Source organism: Cottoperca gobio, chromosome 9, assembly GCF_900634415.1.
Source record: "Cottoperca gobio chromosome 9, fCotGob3.1, whole genome shotgun sequence".
Taxonomy (NCBI): domain Eukaryota; kingdom Metazoa; phylum Chordata; class Actinopteri; order Perciformes; family Bovichtidae; genus Cottoperca; species Cottoperca gobio.
The window spans coordinates 26,391,495-26,401,176 of NC_041363.1; the positions used below are offsets into that span (position 1 = coordinate 26,391,495).

General features: G+C 38.4%; 1 protein-coding gene across 2 annotated transcripts in view; it reads left to right on the forward strand.

Moving 5' to 3' along the window:
* The window catches only part of LOC115013189 (dematin-like), a 32,800-nt gene that overhangs the window by 8,435 nt on the left and 14,683 nt on the right, over positions 1 to 9,682 (forward strand). For both annotated transcript variants that reach the window (XM_029439241.1, XM_029439243.1), the window contains exon 2: positions 8,622 to 8,687. The gene's annotated coding sequence lies outside the window, so the exon portion shown is untranslated. The remainder of the gene's footprint in view (positions 1 to 8,621; positions 8,688 to 9,682) is intronic.

Genomic DNA, 9,682 nt, shown 5'->3' on the forward strand with positions numbered 1-9,682 from the left:
TCGAGGACGTCCTATCTCCAGAATCCTGTCCAATCAGCGAGCTAACGTTTGGCAGGCCGGCTGCGAAGTTAGTTGCCTCGCAAATCAGTTACGAGCATTACGCCAACAGTACAATCCTACTTTTAGCTCATTTAAAGTTTGGCTGGAATCAGTGGACCAAGCAGGTTCATTCAACATACGTTCATATGACGCTAGCCTTCCTTTCCTATGTTCTTCTTTCAGTCCATCATCGCAGTTAAGCTGAATGGTTTCAGTCAGACTCCTGTGTGCATTGACAGACTGTGATTGACAATCAGTGACAAGTTCGACTGAACTCAATCGGTGGTCCAAAAATGTGTCATTCATTTATTACTGGTTTGCATAGTGAAATAGTGAAATGATCATAAATATAAGCTGCTTAAATATAATCACCTGATTGCAGGGACTTTATGATGATAGGTTTGTTTTTATTTTTACAAAAATATAATTTAATGAGGGGGATACATTTACTTCTTTGCTCAGGCTCCTATCATGTCCACTGGGCTTTGGCATTTTTATTGTTTCTTGGCGGAGAGCGATTTGAAAAAACAACGGTGAATAATCTTTCTGTTGTTTCAGGCTGAATATTCTGTGTATTCCTTAAAATGTATTAATAGTACATTTTGTATGTGCGTGCATGTATACAGTACCCTGTGTGTGTGTGTGTGCGTGTGTGTGTGTGCGTGTGCGTGTGTATGTGTGTGCGTGCGTGTGTGTGTGTGCGTGCGTGTGTGTGTGTGCGTGTGTGTGTGTGTGTGCGTGTGTGTGTGCGTGTGTGTGTGTGTGTGTGTGTGTGTGTAAATCTGAATGTAAGCTGAATGTCTATACGTTCTCAGGACCTCAGTGTGTGTTGTCTGTGTAGAAATGCAGTGACCGGTACTAACGACCTCCTCAATGATATTAACGAGATCATTTATGTTTCCAACACAAAGAGAGAAGAAGACAGACTCGCAGTGGAAAAGTCAACCAGTCTCTCTGCTGGTGTCAGTGGAGGAATGTGACTAAGAACTGTTAGTACTGCACTAAAGTACACTTTTAGGTATTTGTATTTTACTTGACAATTTCCATTCTATGTTACTTTATACTTCTTCTCCACTACGTCTCAGAGGTAAATCTTGTACTTTTCACTCCACTACATTTGTCTGACAGCTTTAGTTACTTTACAGATTACAGTTATTCCTCCACTTCCTGTCCAGTGAAACCATGTATCTCCAGATGTGTTGATGTTTAATGTTTGTGATAAACTGAAGGATGAAGTGTTTCTTTATGTGTTGAGAACATTCTCCTACTTCTTAAGATAATAAACTCTTTAAAAATCCTCTTGTCACAAAGCTGAAAACTGTTTTTCTAAGGAACTCATGAAAAGTTGATAGATACGTGTTTCTCACTGAACAGAGACAAAGATACCAACATGATGATCTTATAGAATATGATGCATTGTGTACATTAGACTACCAGACAGGATATGAAGGAGGTAAAATGAGCAGAACCTTAAACATCTACAGCAGTAAAATGCAACATACACATTAATGCAGCAGTAATATCATATATAATAATAAAACACTGACGGGGAACATTTTACTGCACCATCAATACTTTTACTTCAAGAGCAGATATTTCTTAAATACCCTTATTCAAATAAAGTTTTGAATGCAGGACTTGCAGTGGAGCAGGGGTCGGGAACCTATGGCTCGCGAGCCATATATGACTCTTTCGATGACACTATATGGCTCGCAGACAATTTTGAGTCGACATTTTTAGTAATCAAGTAATAAATAATTATACTGTGTTATTTTAAAGTAAAACTTTAAGCAGCGGATTTTTTTTTAATTCTTCCCTCTCCTTTTCTCCGCCCTGTCTCTGACTGTGGGTGTGTTCGCACATGTGTGTGTCGGCAGTGAAGCCCCGCCCTTCGCGAAACTGAGCAGAGGAGAAACTGCGCAAAGCAAGCAGCCGGGGGTGTCAAACTCAATCACAGAGGGCCAACATTAAAAACTGGGACTACGTCGAGGTCCACATTTATTGAACAGGATACACATATTGGATAAAGTGCAAAAAGATATGGAACAGATTTAAGTCAACTGCAAACGGATTGCTGAGCAGTTCAATTTAAATATCTGAGCTGCAAAGTCGCTCAGTTTATGAGCAGAATGCTGTCGGGAACACAGCGGTGGAGATGGTTTGTCAGTGTTTGGAAACACAAAGTGCCCAAAGTTTCCTTCTGCATCTGAGTCTCCCACAGGCAGCTCGGCATCATACATGTCCCTGATCACACGGCCCTAAAGCTGCAGGTTTAACAGTGAGATGCTTAGTTATGTCGCACAAACAGGCCAGCTCACATCGTCCCAGAGATCTGTGGTGTGTTTCCCTTTGCTTTCCAAAAACTGGCAGATTTCCTCACGCATCTCAAAAAATCTATTCAGCCCTTTCCCTCGACTCAGCCATCGCACCGCCATGTTCAGAAAAGACTTAAATTGGCTCTTATAAAGTTTCCTGTCTGTGTTACGGTGCTTATTGCATGTTCCATCTCCAGAGCTTTACAACACAGCGCTTCCTGGTGTATGATGCAGTGATACACCGTCGGCTGCATCTTCTCCCGCATCCTGCCCACTAATCTGCTCTTTTCATCACATCGCAGACTCTCCATCTGTCGTCATTCCCGTCAGTTTGTCCCGGGGCAGTTTCATTTCTCACAAATTTAGATACTTCCTCAAATATGAATTTTCCCATGGTTGTGCCATGCATTGATTTAATTACCAAAACCGGCGGGTCAGTTATGACAGACATGTGATATTTTTATTATATTATATATGATACATTTGATATAATTGCCTTGAGTTTGACACCCGTGCAGTAACCACCGAAACGTGCACATACATTAGATAAATAACGTAAGCGTTTAGTTTATTTAATAAAAGAGCACCTGTTCAATGAAACACTGATACTGCTATTAGTACTCGGAGACGTGTTATTCTTAAAAAATGCACGCATAAAGTGGCATTCAAATTAATTAAATATATGGCTCTCAAGGAAATACATTAAAGAATATTTGGCTTTTATGGCTCTCCCAGCCAAAAAGGTTCCCGACCCCTGCAGTAGAGTATTATCACATTGTGGTAAAGTAAAGTAAAGATCTGAATACTTCTTCCATCACTGTGAGTTGTACTGATTATTTGGTGCTGTGGAGTTATACAGAATTGTGCTGCAGGCAGTTTTACTCCTCTCAGTCAGTTGTTCTTGCCGGTTATAGATATTATTTGTATTCAGTATTTATTTGAGAATGTGACACTTGCAAATCAAACAACTGATATTTAGCGGGTGCTATTTTTGCCACATGTGTAGGCATGTTGTTGAACCTCAGTACTCAGTGTGGGTTTCTTTGTAACTTGTTGACCTATTTTTTCAATAGAAATTTCCTTCGTGATTTTGGCAATTTTATAATTTCTCTGAATGTTTTCTTGGTTCTGGTATCAAACAATCCTCTTAAACTGAAAACATTTGAAAGACTTCTGTTGTGAGTTTGTTTCAGCACAATCATCCTGCAGTTTGTCTTCTGGCTTCATCTCTGTTTCTTCCACAGAAAACGGTTTGTGTTATCAGTCAGGAGTGTGACTCACACTTTCACTATCAATTGCTCCTCCTACACACCACCAGCAGCTGAAAGAGTACCTTCACTCGGGGCTGTTGAAAGGAATTCTGGGAAATGTAGGAATAATCTCTGACGAAAACAAAATCATGCCATCAAGTCTGTTGTACAGGACGAACTTGAGTTTGAGTTTACCCCCAGATTTGGAAGGTGTGTGTGTGTGTGTGTGTGTGTGTGTGTGTGTGTGTGTGTGTGTGTGTGTGTGTGTGTGTGTGTGTGGTCTGATGTGGGAGGTCTATTTTAGTGCAGCATCACTCTCTTTCTCTCTCCCACATTTCTGCCAGCTGATTGGACAGCTGGGTGTGGTAACCTAGCAACCATGCCACTGAGTTATCTCCCATCTCAGCAGACTCAAAAATGTGCGTAACCAACCAAGAGCCTGAACTCTGTTGAACAGATATATTTGTAAAGATATCTATCCTACCTAAATAAATATGTAACTATATGAGGAGCTGGAGACACTGAACACTTCTTCAGAACATATTATGTATTATTATTAATACACTTCTGATTTATTTGGCTTTTGTTTCTCACTGTTTGAATGTCTGAATTATCACCATTAGACATGTGTGTTACGCCTCAGACACAGGGAAGGAAGACTCAATTGCACGACTCCAGACACAAGGGTAAAGTGTAGAATAAACCAAAACTTTACATCCAAAAAACAACAACTCAAAACACTCACAAGGAGGATATACAAATTTCTCTGAAAAGCACACTTCATGGAACACTGGTAGTTGCGCATGATCTCACAAGGATATGACCATACGAACTGACACACGACAAGGGGAGACAGGACAATTTATACAAGAGGTGGGAACAGGTGAAAACAATCAGGGACGGGGCAGACGCTGACGATGGTGGGAAACCACACAAAGACAGGAAGTAAACACAAGACATGACACAGGGGAGGTGAACTCTACAAAATAAAACAGGAACACAAATCCAGAATCATGACAATGTGCCGTGGTTCCACCAAGTAATACGTTTCTAAACTCACAGTTACACTCCGGTGGAAACAATGTGTGGACATGATCACTTTATTTTTGATCCATGAAATACTATTTTGTCGAGTAATCAATAGCATGTTATATGTTAAATACAATATGACTCTGGTAATAATAAAAGTGCTACAGGCCCCGTTAGACCCTCCGGGATCAAACACTGAACAATTATTTTAACAACAAGTTTCACTTGATGACATCACTGATAATGTGAAAGGAGGTCAGAGGATCATTTCCTTTGGGCGAGATAAGGAAATCTAATTCAGTCAAAGCGTTTGACTGAAAAGTAAGTTTTTCTCGTCTGTGTTTAGTCTTTGGGCAAATGAGAGTACTGCTTTATTATATATTATATATATATATTCATTATGTTTTAGGAAAAAACAATCTCATGCCAAAATATTAGATATAGTATAAGAAAATGTGTGTATCTCAGAAACTACAGGGAGCACATTTAATTTTTACATCCATTTAAAGGGAGTTACAATAAGTGGTATCAATGAACCCATAACAAGTTGAATAGTTGCAAATATTTCCTATGAAAAGACATTTAATCAACACAATATCAGCGTTTCTCCTAACCTGACATTGATTCTACTATTCATGTGAATTAAACATTCAAACTAAATATAATGTTTGGCCAGAAATGAATTAATGTGACTCATTTATTAAAACATGGACGTCAGAGTGAACGTCTCTGTTTCATGTTGTGATTTCTGTCATACCGAAGCAGATTTAATTTTCATATCAAACTCCTACCACCATCGTCGCTTAGCAACAGCATCGAAAACATGAATCTGAAAATAGACACACAGCAAACAAGCGGACGACGACTCTGTTCAGAAGTCCATTCAAAGATCTGCTGCGTGGAAAGTGTCTCCCTTTTCACCAGGCTCTTTTCCAAACAGAGTTTTTATGTCTGCTTGATTATTAATTTCCAATGTTTCAGTTTATTTGATACATTATCAATAAATATGTATAAATGACACACGCTTGTTTAATTTTATGGGTTGATAGGATTTCTATTATTCTGTCTGGGATGTTGCTCAGCAGCTCAATGAAGGAACAACTGTGCCTCATGTGCTCATAGCAGCGAGGGGCTGGGCTCTGTTAACATGTAGGAGCATCAGTGATAGTGTTCTGCAGTAAATGACATTCTATAATATGTTGCATTGGTGTAGATGCCCACAGATAGATTTAGATGTCAGCAGTAACTCCAACATCTTGTATGAATGGTGTGTGCATTGTTCTGTGTGGTTTGGATGCTTGCTGTTAGAGCTCACACTGTACTTACATGTGGGAGATCCAGCGAGGTGAGGCTGAGAAGATGTAAAGGGGGAGGAAGGAGCTGCAGGCTGCTGTGAGGCTCCGGCTTTCTTTTGTTTGTTGATCTTTTGCCTCTTTCATTTAGTGCAATTGAAATTCCCGGACCTAACCCCAAACCTTAACTCTGATACTTAATGGTTTACTTCACGGGAATCTGCTTTTTGTCCCTACAATGTGCTTAATAACCTATAAATATAATTAATAATGAGAATAACAGGTCTGTTTAAAAATGATGAAACAACTGATGTGCATAATTGTACATAAAAGATACGATGCAGGTAACTATTGGCTGCATGGTACCACATGATAACCAATGAATAAGACATGTCACTAACCTCTGTGAGCCCTAATGGATAAATAGGTTACTCAAAACATGAAAAACACAGTTTTGTGCCTTTAATGAGATCAAATGTTTCTGATGTGCTTCAAGATTCTTGTCTACATTTTCAATTTTGAGCTGAGCAGAGGTGGAAAAATGATTCAGATATTTTACTAAAGTAAAAGTACCACTCCTACGATGTAGAACAATCCTGCATTCAAAAGGTTACTTTACTAAAAGTATTAGCATCAAAATATTCTTAAAGTACCAAAAGTATAAGTAGTCATTATGCAGAATGGCTCAATTCAGAATAATATATATTATATGTATGTATTATAATTAATGTGTTCATCACTTTAATGCTTTTTAGAGTAAAAGGTACAATTTGTACCTCCTGAGATGTAGTAGAGTAGAAGAATAAAATGGAAATACTCAAGTAAAGTACAAGTAGCTCAAAATTGTACTTAAGGACAGTATTTGAGTACTTAGTTGCAGCTGAGCAGTAAGGTGGGACTGTGGACAAAGTGTCCAGCGGTGCTGTAGAGGATGAACTGATACCTGATCCTGCCGGTTATTGATCAGATCATTGATCACCAGGAGCCATTAGCTTGTAATTGATCTCTCCCCGGGGACAGACTCGCATCCTTTTCTTCTCTGGAATGTGCTGTACGGAGGAGGCTGCTACTGTTTCCATCAATTTGGTGTCTCAGAGCCGCCACTTTAAAATAACATCCACTAATACAGAGAAAAGAAGAAAACTCTGTCTTTTAGGAACTACGTTTATACAACTGTAATTTGCTTCATAAAATATGTTTTGAAAGACACGTGTTACCGATCGGGGAATCACGTTATCTATTTGAGTATATGATACACAAACGTTGACGTTGAAGGTATCAGTTAAATGCAACTCATTTTACTAATTTTTATATCAATATTTTTAACTATTTATTCCCCCGTATGATTGCTTATGTTGTCTGTCCTACTGCCGTGTTTTTAATGTTATGTATGTCTTTGTATTTTTTGCACACTGAGACAGAGTGGCACTCTGAATCTCGTTGTACTTTTTGTATAATGACAATAAAAGGCTTTAATTTTGTGTGTTTTCCATCAAAATATCCAAAAGTCACATCTTTACATAAAAGCTGCAATGTCGTATTACAAAAGTGTTTTTAAGTAACGTTCTGGAAAGGATGTATTGCATTGTTATGGAAGAAAACTCACAGACCAAGCACTACCTAATGGATACGATGGATGTTTTCAAGCCTACCATAAGAAATGACAGCTTACATATTAAGAGCTAAACAGCAAATATTAAAAATATATGGAGGCCCTTCATTAGTTATGTTACAGATTTAGATGCCAGGTCATCAAGTGAATGACAAATTACTATATGCTATATAAAATATACAATACTTTAATTACATTTAGCTGATGTGCTTGTAATGGAGTATCTTTTACACTGTTGTATCAGTACTGAGTCTGAATACAAAGGATCTGAATATTGTTTCCATGATGAAGACCTTTGTATGAAGGCTGGAGGTGTCCTTGTTTCTCGTGGAGAAAGTGACCACTGCCCCCAGTCAGAGTGAAACAGTCAGCCAGTCAACCACATATAAACATATTAATTATTTAAAGTGTCTGTGACACCAGACACCAGCAGAGATCAATACAGGAGGGTTAAAGCTAGGGAGTCCGCTCGAAATTTGACAAATCTGCAGACAAATCTGAAACAACGTCAGAAATGTGAAAAGATTTTGACAGAACTCTGCATCAGCAACATGGCTCATTCTCAACTCTACACGTCCGTCATTCAGAGCTAGAGCTTCAATATGTAGTAGTTCCATTTTATGCTATTTTCTACTTCTACCACACTACATCTCAGAGGAATTGTACGTTTTACTCCACTACATTTATCTGCCATCAATAGTTACTTTGCAAAATTTAGATTTGGGTTTACATTGAGCTTTTCTTTCGAGAAGAGAAATATGTTGCCTGTAATTAGTGTTGAAACATACTTATTTCCAGGAAACTTCCTTCGAAATGATATCAATATTACAAACCTGCTTCAGCTGAACAGCATTTCATACTGTGGATGTTGCAGTGAGCAGAACAACAGGAAGAATATATTATTATAATTATTATTATTATTTAATCTGTAATTTTTTTATGTGTTCATTTCTATATTTAAGAAATTATGTTGATTTCCATGTATTTTTGCCTGAGGACCACATTTAAAAACGAGATGGTGCCTCTTAAGAGGTTTCCAATTAAATTTAAATAATATAATTTATTGTATGCTTGTGTGTTTCAGGTATTGATCTGGCTGCAGAGCCGTGAAGACAAACAGATACAGACATGATCCCTTATTCTCCCTGAGGTAAGAACACACACACTGTATTTCATTGTGAGTGTGTGAGCAGCAGGGTGTTTCCTGTCACTGACCGCATGTTACCTAGTGTGTGTGTGTGTGTGTGTGTGTGTGTGTGTGTGTGTGTGTGTGTGTGTGTGTGTGTGTCTGTTGGACAAAGCTGTGGACTCTGGAATAATCCCTTTGTCCGTCAGTCACATCAGACAATACAGAACTGGCAACCCAGCAGCTGCAGCAGAGCCATATACAGTGAGAGTTGTGTTAAATGTGTGAGATTTACATGAATAACACAATAATCTGAGCAAACAACTTCATCATTTAGGTAAAGAACATTTAGATGAAGCTCGGCGAGCAGTTTCTCCTTTTTCAGGCATGCAAACTTGTCACCTTCAGAGAAATTGCAGTTTTGAATGCAAAATCGGAATTATTACTGATGTTAACGTTTATTTAGCGCTACTAACGTTAGGTAAGCTAAGCTAGGTCTGGCACCTAACTCTGTACTGGACACACAGAGATATAAATATCCAGCTGAAACATCTGGACAAAATGTCCCTTTAAAGTCTTTATTCTGATAATACTCGCACTGAAATATCTCCAAAACATCCTTATATTTAATCATTCTATAAATCTCTATCTAATGATGTTATTAATAAAAAACCTTATTATAACCTCAAGACTTATTATAAATGCACGGGTGAGTTATATATGCCTTCTACAGTTGTTATGAACGGGGAAATTAGCAAAAGAGACCAAAATCGTTTTTTGTACCAGACTGTAAACATGATTATTTCTGCTGTAAAGTTGAGCCTTTCAACATGGACGATGGAGATTGACTCCCTTTTGAAACCAGCCTCAAGTGGCCATTCAATGAACTGCAGCTTTTGGCACTTCTGCTTGGTCTTCACTGCTCAGCCCCGGATGATCTATACGGGTCAGCATCTATAGAGAGAAACTGAAGCTGAAAACACACAAATACTCAGACAAAATCTTAAATTACACAAGTT